At 36.3% G+C, this 14,014-nt stretch overlaps 1 long non-coding RNA gene across 1 annotated transcript; it reads left to right on the top strand.

The window, feature by feature from the left end:
- The first annotated feature begins 10,979 nt into the window (after positions 1-10,979).
- LOC106038326 (uncharacterized) lies at positions 10,980-12,493 on the top strand. The gene is made up of 3 exons (XR_001208534.3): positions 10,980-11,228; positions 11,586-11,666; positions 12,028-12,493. It is a non-coding gene; the product is annotated as an uncharacterized lncRNA (long non-coding RNA).
- The last annotated feature ends 1,521 nt before the right edge of the window (positions 12,494-14,014 follow it).

The following is a 14,014-nucleotide window of genomic DNA, read 5'->3' on the forward strand; positions in this document are numbered from 1 at the left end:
CTAAATTCCCTGCCATTATAATTCAATTTATACCCAGTAATTTCCTTCTGATTGTAAAGTAAGGTTAATAAAGTTGGAGGGTTATAGACATAACAGGCATACCCCTCAATATTAAGCATCTGTAGGACCATACCTAACATGAATCTTATTAAATATATTTTACCTCGTTTAGCAGACTACTTGAGCAGACTGTTTAAGTTGCCTCAGTCTTACCACGAATACCTTACTTCAAAGTAGCATGTCAAACTTTCATTATTCATTAAACAAATAAGGGAGAGATTGATTTGAACTTATCAAACCTTTGCAAAACAACACTAAGTATTGTAAATGTTATTAATCCTGAATTCACAGGAAGATTCCAGCCTTAAGAAAACTAAAAGTGTGTCTGTTTAACACAATGATACCCAAATTCCTCTAAAACAGTAGAAAGACTGCAGGCAACTACTTTATGATGTGAGAAATCACACAATAGGGCATTTTTCCAGAGGGAAAAATGAAATCTAAAGAAAGTCTAGCAAATCATCTCAGGTATCGTAAATGAATATTTGATCAATTGGATCCCATCCCCATATTTACAAAAGCCAATTACAAAACACATAAAGAGATAGTGAAATATTCCTAGTTTACGCTTCATGTCTGACACTTTCTCTACTAAAGATACAGTTACTACAAAGGATTGTGTGAGTCCTTGCAATCAAGTAAGGAGAAAATGATGCAAATAAGAAAACTAAAAAATAAAACAGAAGGAATCATTGCTGATTTTGTTCGTGTTTACACATAACTGGGTAGTGAGTAGGGACTCGACATAAAATGTATGTGACTGTGATTTGGGGTTCATGAATAAAGAAGCGGCCTGTTATTCACAGTTCTTTTTTTTTTTTTTTAAGTTGGTTAACTTATTATGCCTATTTCTACTTCTAATAAAGCATTGAAAATAACATTTTATTATGTAAGTAGATTGAACAGATCACAGAAACTTGCTATATATTGATTCTGTGAAGGGGGAAGTTCAAGACAGTAGTTTGAATTGTATTAAGTAGTGACCGGTTTCAAAAAGTGATGGTATGCTGGTATGTCTTACAATAATAAGCACCATATTAAATGATGACTAACAGTGTAAGGTTACTGGACAGTATTTCTGAGGGCAGGTGAAATAGGAAAAATGAATGATACGCTATGGCAAACAATTCTTCCTTGCTTAAACTTGCCTTGTATTTCTTTTTTTCTAAAACAAATGTTACCTATAGCAAATATACCAGCAAATCCAAAGAGCATTATTTAAAACAAGTATATTCTGCGTAAAAACCTTCAGCCTCACCTACCCCTGTGTTCCCAGGATATGGTCCCAGGAAGGCAGACACATTCACATCACCCCTTTTCCCAGTGCTGCATCCTTAAGTAGTGTGGACCTATATACCAAATACCCTATACGCAGGCACTCGCCCAGCATAGGAAGAAAGGGAATAAATAATTTGCTTCAGTGTTGCACTGACTGTTCTTTTATCAGATAAGCCTGGCCAGCAGGTGCACCGATAAGTGACCCAGGACAGGCTCCATTCCTGTCTTCCTACTGTGAGGAGAGATAATAGATCCATTTTATTGTATTTACCCTGCACATCCTAGTCTTTAATTGCCCAAAAGACGTATAGAGGATCTTATTCTTTCTCGTCTTCCTTCTCTTTCTCTTACACATATGCTTTGATCCAATTCCATCTTGTCTTGAAACGTTTTTATGTGTTGGCAGCTTCCTATAATAATGGCTATAGAAAAAAAAATACAATGTTTTAATCCACCAGATGTCTGGTCATGATCATCAAGATTTGTAAATATTTTGAGCTATGCAATTTTACTATGTGGGTTAGTATATTCATTTTTATCTGCCTATAAATTAATAATGGAAAACTGTACTTATATGGCTGCACTCCTTTTGCGAAACGAGATGTGAAAAACATCTTTCGTTTTTCTTCATTGTTATGATGGAAAGCAGACTACAGTAGTAAATGATTCATGATAATTTACAAAACTATTTTAACTACCTGCCTTTATTTATAAGTGTTGAAACTCACGCAGTTTTCATGGAAGCTGCTCTCCCTGAGTACCACAGTACTGTTTACAAAAGCTGTTGTTTTCTTACATGTTTTCTCATCTTTATTCTGTCCTTCATTTATTTATTTATTTATTTATTTAGGTTTAGGTCAATCTATAATGTTAAAAGCTGCTAATGGGTGACAGGAAAGGGCTGTTTTTAATACATGCTCATTTCAGGTAAATGAATTTTACATAGTTAAAGTCTGTGATTTAAAATGACTTTGTATCTTTACAATCTGCAACATTTTCTAATAGAAAATCTTTATCAATTTTAATTTTCTTTAATAAATGCATGTACCATTTCTATTTTCCCTCAAAGAGCCATTTTAGAGGGGTGAGAATAGTTGTAGTTGAAGAGGTAGGAAAATGAAGAATTCAAATGATTTGGCTCCACTTAGCACTGTAAGCAAACATAGCAGCATTTTCACTTTGGTAGCCCATGGCATCCATCCTCGAAGGATTGTTTTAAATAAATGTCCAAGAAAAGTGCATGAGTTCTGACTCTCACTAACCTGCTTGTCTTTGTGCACAGACTCTGCTTTAACACAATTCACTTCAACAAGCACATAGTCCTCCTGCCTTTGACCATTTTTAAGAAGCCTTTGAAAAAATAACTGATGGAAAACAACAGTTATGAGTTCTGCATCTTAATAAGAATCTGTACAAACCTCTGAAAAGCTCTGTAAAAAAACACCATCACTTGTACAGAACTAAAGCATGCAGCTTCTCTTCCTGAAAATATTCTGAATGTTAAGCATACAGTAAATGAAATGGCATAAATCTAGAGCCATAAATTAACATTGGCATAAATCTAGAGATGAATTACATCCAAGAGATGTTACTTATATCCAAGGATTTGCAGGAACAGAATACTGGGTAAACATTGTGTTACTTTCTCTCTCAATAATGTGGAACAAAATCTTTTGTTTTCAGTCATAATCTTTAATGTAAAAAAAGTCTCATGGGAATGCCACCTGCTTACAGTTTTCTAAGCATTCAAAGTAAATTTTAAGTACTGCTTTTCTGTTCCTGCATTTCAGAACCTATTCTGCAATCACCAGATGTTAAAACACTGGTTACATGATCTAGTTGAGTTTATGAGATATTTAGAAAAATAGTTGTAAGCATAAAGTTAAAAACCTCGACTGTTACTATAGGTACCAGGCAGATTAAATCTGGTAGCACTTTTTCAAACAAATATTTTGAGCAGGCCCTGCAACGGAGTACATCATCCTGATTACTTTATGCAACAGTGAAGCAACCTTTTTAATTGGTAGTGATTAGTGAACTTTCTAAATCTGTAAAACTTCAGAAGTCTTAAGCTTCCAATAGATACCAGTGTCTATTTTTACACCACTGCTTCCATTTAACAGAAAGGAGAATACATCACCCTGCAGCTGCTGATGCTGCAAACACCAAAAAATGCTTTTATTCCACCTATCATGCAGTAGAATTGTCTCCCCATATCATTGTTTAAGGGCTAGAGTTACAAAACTTTTTGTTTGGCCTGCTCCAACCAGAAAGAGAATACTGAGAATTTTTATCACAGAATTATCAAGAGATAAAAAATGTACTTCTTGCTATGATAATTTTGACACAAACTTATCTTGAGATCAATGACCTAACCAGACAGTCAGTGACAGAGAAGTTGAACTATCCTTTCATTTTCTAGTGTCTAATTATGATCACTGCTTGTCTTGTTCTTACATTTGATTAAACACTGTTTGTGTAAGGTATAGAAAATTTAACAGTTTCCTAGCACAAGTTCTGGATATTTGAAAATACATACAAATTACGTGATGCCATTTTGACCTCAGCTGGAGCTCCTCTTTGATAGGCTATGTATAAATGTGCTGGAACACACAGTAAGAACCCCTGGCATTGGCAGTCTGAATTGAGAATTCAGAGGGGAACTGGTATGGCATCGGCATAAAAGGCAGGAGGATTAGAGCATTTTGGTTAAAGTACTTCTATATCCTGACATGTCCTTGTCCCTTCATACATACTCCACATCTCTTTTCTGGACAAACTGATGTCATCATCAGCCACAGGAGCAGAGCTCTCTTCAGATCTGGATCAGACTGCTCAGCGCCTTCTCCAATTATTTTGAATAGGACTGAGCTCCCAGTCTCAAATTATTCCAGGGCATAACCTCTCTTATGATGAAGAAATCTGACCTTTATCCAGGCAGAACTTTCCTTGCTGTAACTTGTGTCCCTTATTTTCCTCATCTGGCTCTGCTTTCTCTACAACCACCCAAAATGTCATGTAGACATCACTAATGTCTTCCCTTTGCCATCTTTCCTCCAGCCTGAAGAAATTTAGTTCTCCCTGTCTCTGCTTCTACTTTGCGTGTTCCAGTCCTCTGACCAGCTTCATGGCTCTCTCCTTTAGCATGTCAATATATCCCCTGCACTGGTGAGGTCCAAAAGTAAATATACTCCAAACACAGCTTCACAAATGCTAAACCCATGGGAAGAATCACTTTCCTGGACCTGCCAGCCACGCTCATGCTAATGCAGCCCAATATGCAGTTGCATTTTATTGCTGCAGGGGTGCACGTTCGTCTTCTTGTCCAGTTTCCAGATCCTTTTCTAAACAGCTGATTTCCAGCCAGCCAGTTGCAGCTTATGCTGTTGCATGAAAGAAAGAAAGGGAAAGCATTAAGAAAGGGAAAATAGTTGTGTAAACCTTTATTGCTTTTGCCTTTCCCTTTGCATGCTATGTACCTTTGGGTAAATGAATAAATAATGCTTTGTTTTGAAGATGCTGTTTTTGACTCTTTGAGTCAGCCACCGTTACAAGTCCCCAGATTAAAAGGGCTTGCAGGTGACAAACAGCTGAGCCTGTTCCATGCATACTGCTTGGAAGACGGAGAGCTATGGGCCCCAAATCCAGCCCCGGAGGGACATAGGTGCCAGTGGCTCACAGAGATGGGTACTCAAACTGGGAGAAAAGAAGACCAAAGTACCACTTGCCCCTCAGCTCCCCTGAGGTGCACTTGGACACTGCAGAGCCACAGTCAGGCTTATGCTTAAGTGCCCCCAGTAAGGAGGGTCTCTGGCCAGCCTGTTCAGGAACAAATATGCAGATAGGCTCAGTGATCCATGAGGAAACAGCCTTTTTCAAATTGTTAAAGTTACAGTGTGTGTATCTCAAGTTTTCTCTTTAGAAATAAAGACACATGCCCCATGAAGAAGTTCCCACTTGTTATCCTCAGACAGGGCACTGTATAGAGAGGTTAATGAGCAAGAGAGAACTGTGGTGACTAGCCTCTATCCTGCCTCACCAGGAAAACTGTACTAGGCAGTGGCATCAGCATATCATTTCTATAGAAAATAGAAAATTCAAGTGCAAAAGTGATCCAAGTTCACATTTTAACACTCAGCTTCCACAAAGCCCTGTACCTAAAACCCTGTGCTTACCTCGTATTACACAGACAGAACAGCCACAGGAAGCTGTTTTTATTGCGGGATCCAGTTGTTGGGTTAAAAATAATCTCAATAAAAGATAAAGAAAGAGTTGCAGGTTCCAGAGGAAGAAATTTGATAAAATTAAAGTGTAATAGACACTTCAAACTGTGTGATCTGGCCTAATAAGTTATTAATAGGGAACCATTACTCCTCATACATTTTTTATGAGGAAGGCATTGCCTTTTTGTCAAGATTAGTGGATTATAAAATATTTGTGCTACACAATATAAATGACCCTACCTATTAATAAGTCTCTGGAAAGATATGCTTAAATTGAATTACATTAAGAAGAAAAGTGCCAACAGAAAATTAGGCATAATTAATGGGAACACATAAATAAACCAGAGAGAGAGGGAAAAGGACATTCTGTCCATTGATCATTTTGAGGATTAATTGCTGATATGCTCTAATGACATACTAACTATTACTGTTTTTATAAGGACCATTTCACAGAAGATGAAATCCATGCAACTATGAATATGTATTGTGATTTATTGCCACAAGATAATTACACTGATCACATACCTCTAATTAGCCAGTATGATTTTGAAGGCTAAAAGATACAGCTTAAAATGTAATATACAACAAAGGCTCATTAAATTCTTCCAGTAAAATAGATTTTTTCTTTCCTGATATCAAATACTCAGCTTTCCCTCCTTGTTTAAAGTACAATGGCCCAGGACAAACCACACTGAAAGTGAGGAGGTGGGCAACATTGCTGTTATTTTCCAAGGTTTGGAGCCAGAGGTCCATTCAGAACAATGATACCTTGGAGATGCGGGAAATTATTTTTCACATCTCGTTCACATAATGAACAAAGTGAATAGAGTTACACAGCAAACGAGCCCTCTGGTTTTCTTCATTTGCCAACGTATATAAGGTTTCCTTGGATATTACAGCACTGCCTCCAGTGTGTTTGGCTACATTCTGTTTTTCAAAGACTCACAGAAAGTTTCAAAGGCTTTTATTATTAATCAGGAATGTAAATATGAAGCTTAATTGCTGAATATTTTAAACAATACCATAGAGATAACAAACAGGAAAATTATTTTGTTCACTAAGTTAAGTGTTCAAATACCAAATAAATAAGTAAAAAGTAAAACAAGCCCCTTTCTCTAGACAGAAGAAAAGAAAGAGGACCTGTTCATTAGAAATAATCCACCTGAAACAAAACACCTTACACTAATCTTCTAAAAACCTTATCTACTCTTTGACACTGTTGTAACAAACACTTCAAAAGTACTGTGCCAACATTGCTCATGTGTTCAGTGGATTTTAATTAGAGCTCTGAAAGCTTGGGAAAACTGGCCGAGTGAGCAAGCTTGCTCTTTTCAAATGGCAAGACAACTGTCCTTTTACCCACCTCCCAGTCATAGCATATGTTTAATTAAAATCGGAGCAAATAATGGAGACAGAAGAGAAAAATCTCCTTCCCACAAATTAGTGAGGAAAACATGATTAAGAAGGTACTCAGCAAGATGAAGAAAGTAATCCATGCTGTTCTTTAGTTGTACTCTGAACCCAATATCTATGGATAGGTCTTGGGGAACTATTCCTCGTGAACAGTGTGAATGGCTTAATATATTAACCTCTTTAACTGCTTTAGAGAGCACAGGGATATTTAATGATGGTTAGCAACAGGAAAACTACAGCAGATAAGGACACAGAGAAAGACACACAGAGAGTTCTGACTTTCTGCTGTTGGAGTTGCAATTGCCCCAGATATTTGTCATATAATAGCTATTTCTATAATTCACTACAGGAGAATATCTAGCTATCTGTCACCTTTACTAAAGCAAACCAATTGGGTTAGCAGTACCACAACTCGGGGGCAAAGCAGATAGTCCAGGAAAACAGAAAGGTTTTGCTGCCTGCCTTTGCAAGAGCTCCTAATGCTACTGTGCTGTCAGTCTCCCAACCTAGCACACACTCCATCTTCACCCTGTTCTTGAATCTACCCAAGGTACAGCAACTAGGGCAGGAGAGCAAAGGTCCAGCTACAAGAAAAGGCTGCGAGAGACAAGGAAGCGAAACTTTGGGCCTGTTGTGTTGTAATCACTCCAGTAAGGAAATTCAGGCTCATTATGAAGAGACATAAGATAAACAATTAACTGGAACACAGAACAGAAAATGCACCAATGAGTAGAAAGAATATGAGAGACAAATGAAAATTAAAAGCAAAGAGGAAAAAAGGGGGGCGAGGGGTATGAGCATGTAAGAAGGAAATATGAAGTACTAAACGGAGATGTGAAGGATGACACAGAAGAAGGGCCACTATCCCGTCCTATGGTTTACTCTGATGTCTATTTCATGAAGCAGGCTTGAAGATCAAAAATATCAGTAGAAAAACAAGATGTTTGCACACAGGATTTCATCTGGACTTGAACATACACAGATATTAACCGTGCTGAACCTAAAACTACCATATTGCTTGGGAAATTTAAAATAAAGAAAAGTTGATATTTCAGGGATATGGATCACATTCATTTTTGATAGATGTAATGATACACATAATGACAAAAATAAGTGTTCTAGAGAAAAGAATAAATATCAAAATAATATTTGATCCTGAAGGTATGTGAAATACTTCTAGAGAATCTTTATGTAACTCACACTACAAATCTAAGAATTGTGGTCAGCAAGGTTACTACAGAACATTTCTAAATTCTCAAAAACTTGAGAGGAAAGCTGTTACCTGCAGCTTGCATGTCTGCCAGACAGTAAGTAACAAGCAGCATAAGAAGCTAATGTTTCATGAAGTCATTACTTATACTAGCACATGAAAGATTCTTCTAAAACGCTTAGAAAATTCAAAGCCATTTTTCAAGAACTCGATTTGGTGAACTGTAGAAGCTTCACATGTTATTGCTGGAAAAGCAGAATTCAAAAACTATTTGCTGATCAATTGCTGAAAGATTGTGAAGCAAGGTGACATATGCAGGTGATAGGCACCACACTCACCTCTCAAGGAAGTTATCAAAGAAGATTTTGAAAACTTGTTCACATCTCAAAGAGACATTACCCTTAAGTTTGTGACAACTACACTTTCACCCACAGTGTTGAAATCATAATCATCTTATAATGCATATAAATACAGTTAAGTATATCCAGAAAATAACAATCATCAACTTTAAATCTCTTTTCAGCTTGTGAGAAGACAGCAAATTTGTCCCATACAGCAAGCTTATATATCCCATATTAGATATCTGAAATTAATCTAAAAAAAGAAAAAAGAAGAAACAAAAAACACACCGTTTCAGATACTACTTCAGCTCTGCCTTCTTCTTTTAGCTTGCAATATTCATAACATAAAACCATAAACCATGTAAAAGGATTGTTGTCGTTGCTGTTATTTTTTCCTCTAGTACGGTGATCAAATTATTTCTACGTCTTTTGCCCTCTAGTGGCCAGGAGAAGGAAAAAAAAAACAGGTGAATCTGTGAGCTGCTTCATGAATTGACTGCTTATTTCTGAAGTATTAGTGTCCCTAAAATACCTACTTTAAGAAACTATGATGTTGAATTATGATTAACAAATGAACATAGTTATGATTAGTAGGGGAAGTTATTAACTGTTGGGGGGGGCAGAAAGAGTAATCATTAAGTAATCATTGCTTCCATTTAACTTTTTTAGTACAAAAGATTAACATCCAAAATCAGCAAATCCTGATGTTGTACATCCTAGTTTTGTACATTGTACAATCAAAAGTAGTTTGTTTCTCACAGGTAAATTCCTTATGTCAGGTCCATATAGATCAGGACCTTGAATTTGGGCATAGGAGAAGAATTTCAAAAAGTATTTTCCAATTTTAGTCTTGAGTTGTCCCTGACTTTGTGATGGATTAACTGCTGACTATTTTACAGATCCATTGCAGTTTAAAACTGCATGTTTCAAACACAGATGCAAAGCTGAATTTCAAAAATTCCTACAGGAACTTGTAGATGCAGAGAAAACATATTTTATAAGCGTAAGATACCCACCCTGACAATATTCAACAAACGTTTTGCTTCTCTGATCTGTAAAAGGCATGATTCCTTACAACTCTTTCTCCAAAGAGATAAATTTGGGGATATAGCTATCTACTCTCTAAATAATGCTATCTTCTATCCCTACTCATTCAGAAATAATTACTAGTGTGATTACCAGTGTTAAGGATGTGTTATCACAGAGGCTTTTTAAACCCACCTCATTATCCTCCCATACCGTTCTACAACTCCCAAGTCCTAAAGTATTACATTACATTGCATTAGTATTCACTGATCCTTGTGGCTGTCACAAGAAGCTCTGTTGAAGAGGAGACACAAAGATTAAGAAAAAAACAAGAGGGAAATGAAGATAAAAAATCTAAAATTGCTGGTAATGATCAGAAAACATATTAACCAATTTACATCTTGTGGCACCAGCCACGTGCCTAGTAGGAAAGTGGAATATCATGAAAGTAGTCATTTCCAATACAAGTAATGAAAAACATTGCCAACAATTTCAAGATAATCTCAATCACAAAATAAACCCACTGGATGTTAATCCCAGCTCCTTCCAAAACCACAGACCCTTTGCATGGGTTAAGCCTGAGCTAGAGTCCATACTTCTGCTATTTTTGCTGTGCTGGCTCTTTACTTTTCACAAGTGTCAGCTTAGTTACTTACCAAAATATATTGCTTATGCAACAAGGTTTGTGATCCATTTTTTTCTTTCTTTTTTTTTTTTCCTCATTCTTATTGATATAGATATATATCAACTGATTATATATTATATATTGATATATATTCCTCATTCTTATACGATACACATTTGCAGTGTCTGTGCCTTGTAGAAATATTAATTTGGGTTTCTGGTATAATCAACATGTATCTATTTTTACATTTGTAGTAAAGTTGCATGCTGTTTGTGCTTTTAGCTATAAAACAGGTTTGTTTCTTTTTATCCTTACTAGTTTAAAGTACTTGCCAATGTTTCTACATTTTCATACTTCTCAAGAGACCCCAACAGGGGCTCTTGTCCTCATAATGCCACCGTCTTTGAGACTCCATAACCTCAGACAGCAGCATTCAGAACAAAGCTCCAGAGCTGCATGTGTTGTCCTCTGGAAGAAGTGGCATAAGGAAGGGAGACTGCTCTAGAATATGTTGTCTTACTAAACCACATGATGCATTCAGAGAATTAAATTTTTAACAAGTCATTTACTGAGAGCTACTGTGTGAGTGCTACTCCAGCAGCTTAAGTTTCTCTTGGTTCCTCAGTCATTTATAGGACAGGGCTCTGTTATGGAAAGATGCTACATACAAGCATTTCTGTTTGTCTTTCTCTACCAGTGTTTGCTCTCATCAAACAAGGTCAGAGTTAACAAAAAACAAACAAACAAAAAAATCAACAGCTTAATAACTGAGCCCTTAATTTTCAATAGCAATTATGGAATAGCAACAGCCCTCATCAGGATGGAGGGTGGGGGCGGTGATTAACTCAGTGCATTCACTATTGATGGGCAGCAAGTGTAAATGAAACTACAGCAGCTCAGTGCTGTGGGATTTTAGAGCACGTTTGTCACTGACCAGGCTTTTTGAGATCGTTATCATTTCTCTGAAGAGAATACTCTTTGGTGGAACATTTCTTGCAATGGAATATATTTACCATGCAAGTATAACAAGGTGGTATAAGTTCCACCAGGAGGTAATATCATTATCATTTTCCTTTCCAGAGATATCAAGTTTTGCTTTTTCCCTCTTTTTTTTTTTTTTTTTTTCTTGGGAGGTGGTGGACAAAAACAGAAATAGTTGTAAATGGTCACAAAAAGAAGAGATCCCAGCTAATTACATGGTTTAGATCACTGCAATTTTAGCCAACCATGCACTGACTCAGATATAGCTCAAATACGTTTTGTGCTTTCTCAGCTGTATTCTAGCATAGATCAGCTTTTTTCATGATCTGGTCTCTTCTTTCAGCTGTAAATATTTTTTTTAATGTATGTCATATAATGAGTATACATTTGTGTTCACATTTTTTCTTAAATCTTCCCTGTCCTTCAAGCTTTCTGTCTGCCAAAGAGGGTTAATTACTACTTTGTGAAACTTGGTACTGAGTCTTGGAGTTCTAGTAATATGAACCAAGGTAATGATCTTTTGTGTTTACAACTAATCACTAAATTTTCTTTCCATTCCTGAGACCCCAGGCAAATAAAACACTGATCCAACAGTACAGTCTCTGTATCAGGAAGCCTTTTACCTAGCACTTGGGGAGTTTTTGTTTGCCTTGTAAACATATTGAAGATCACCTTCTCAATCCTATTAATTTATTTTATTCCTTCCATGTGTTTTTCCAAGTTTGTCCTGCTGCTGTAGCTTCACACGAGTTGGGGTCTGGTATAGAAAATCCTTCGTGTTATATTCAATATTTTATAGGAGTTTAAGTAGCTTATTTTTCAGAAGCCTGCTCTAGACATCAGTAGCAACATTTTTGTTTTCTTTTATAGGTTTGGGAACCTCAATAACCAGATGAATTAGACAAGTCATCAAGAGTTAAAACAAGTTTATGGAAACTACCAAGAAGAGTGGGACATTTTGTATATATGGAGGTTTTGTTTGAAGGGCAAAAAATAATGAGTAAGATGACTTCATTTAGAACACCAGATGTAATTAAAAACAAGAAAATTAAATATCCTTATACCACCTGCTGAGTGTAAGAATTTGTTAAGTATCAGTAAAAGAAGTTACTTGGATTTGAGACCTATGGAATAATATTGTGAGGTTCATTAAATAAACGAGGTGAGGTAAAGTTTGGCAGAGTGTTACAAAGAATGTCTTCTTTGAATCATGATAACAGGTGATGGAAATTTTCACTACTGATTTCCATGATTCCTAAGTGAAATGGAAATAGAATTCTGTTTTATTTTCAACTGATAGAGATTATTGAAAATATCATGTTTATTTCTTTCATAAAAATATCCAATGTTTCATGCAGCACATCACCATTGAAGAAATTGGAATTTGCATCACAGGTTTTGTTGACTGCATTATTCTCATCCTATCTCATCCTGTGACTGAACCATTTGAAACAAATACTAGTCACATTACTTAAGATGTCATTACAATATGCTCAGATAAGAAACAGACAACTCTGCCCTGGAAGGAGATGTTGAGCAGCATACAAGTTACAGGACACTAATATCTGGAAGAAGTACACAAATGAGACATGCATGGATTTGGTGTCATTGAGTTCCTTGGTGTCTTTCCTATATGCAACGGTCCTTCTTTATGGCTGAATACTATGCCAAGGGACAATTGCATCCTGAATTGTTGCCACCAGAAGTGAAAACTGAACAGTCTTTATGCCATCTATAAAATCATCTATGCAGTCCACTTTGTGAAATGTCTCCTACTTACACAAGGTCAAGTGCAAAAGGTGCTATTTAATCAAACTGGTCCTGCTGTGTAAGATGTCTGCCAATGAATGGACAGAAGACAGGACTGCAATTTTACCAATTATTAAACATTAACTGAAAGTCCACTTGATTAGAAGTGAGACTCCTTCATTATACATGACCATTACAGTTTATAGAGGGTTTTTAGTTCCTTCCTTCAACTTGATTTCTTTGACGATGTAATACAAATGAGTACTCTGACTGCTCCATGACAGTTACCTTCTTCCCTAGTCATCTCTCTGGCCTGACCTTGACCTATAGATAGACTTTGGCATTTAGTGATAATGTGGTTTGTGGTAGCAGTAACCGCAAAACAGGATCTTCCCAGTGGCTTCAAGCCAGAGTGTTACTCACTGGCTAATGGTTAGAATAGAAGGATAATAGATATAGGTAAACAAATCTGAGATTTTGAATTTGTTAGTTTGAAATAAGATAAAAAATCTGCACTTGAATCTGCACTACTTTGATCTTGCAAAAGTGTCTTGATTCTGTAAAGCATGTCTTTACAAAGTTATAGTAAAACTGTATTAAAATGTTTTGTCCACATATCTAGCATCCATTAATGTCTCAGTTGTGTAAATATGGAAAGCCCTCTACCTAGAAGTCCAATCATAAGTTCATATTTTTATTTTCCTCAATATCAGTTTTGTACAAGAAACTCTTTATGCAAAGCAGGGAGGCAAAATTTGTACAATCATCGACTTCAGTAAATTGAGTCGTAAGAGCAAAAATTAAGAATGGACTTTGATCTGTCTATAAAGCAGCTTTCTAGCAAGCCAATAAAGCAAAGTATGTAGTTAGTTATGGCCAAAATATACCCTTTGCTCTGCATGATACCTTGCATAATTTTTCAGGTGAGAAAAATTGTATGTCTCTGCTATAGTTAATCATTTTAACTGTGCAAGCATCAGTTTTCAATATGCTGGTGCCTCTTGATATTCATGGTAAGCTTTGGTGCAAGAACATAGTAATCTCTTTTGCCACATTGGAAACAGATCGATGAACAGATCATAAATTTCAATAAAAATAGTCTGATAAC

This window comes from Anser cygnoides, chromosome 2 (assembly GCF_040182565.1).
Source record: "Anser cygnoides isolate HZ-2024a breed goose chromosome 2, Taihu_goose_T2T_genome, whole genome shotgun sequence".
Lineage (NCBI taxonomy): Eukaryota > Metazoa > Chordata > Aves > Anseriformes > Anatidae > Anser > Anser cygnoides.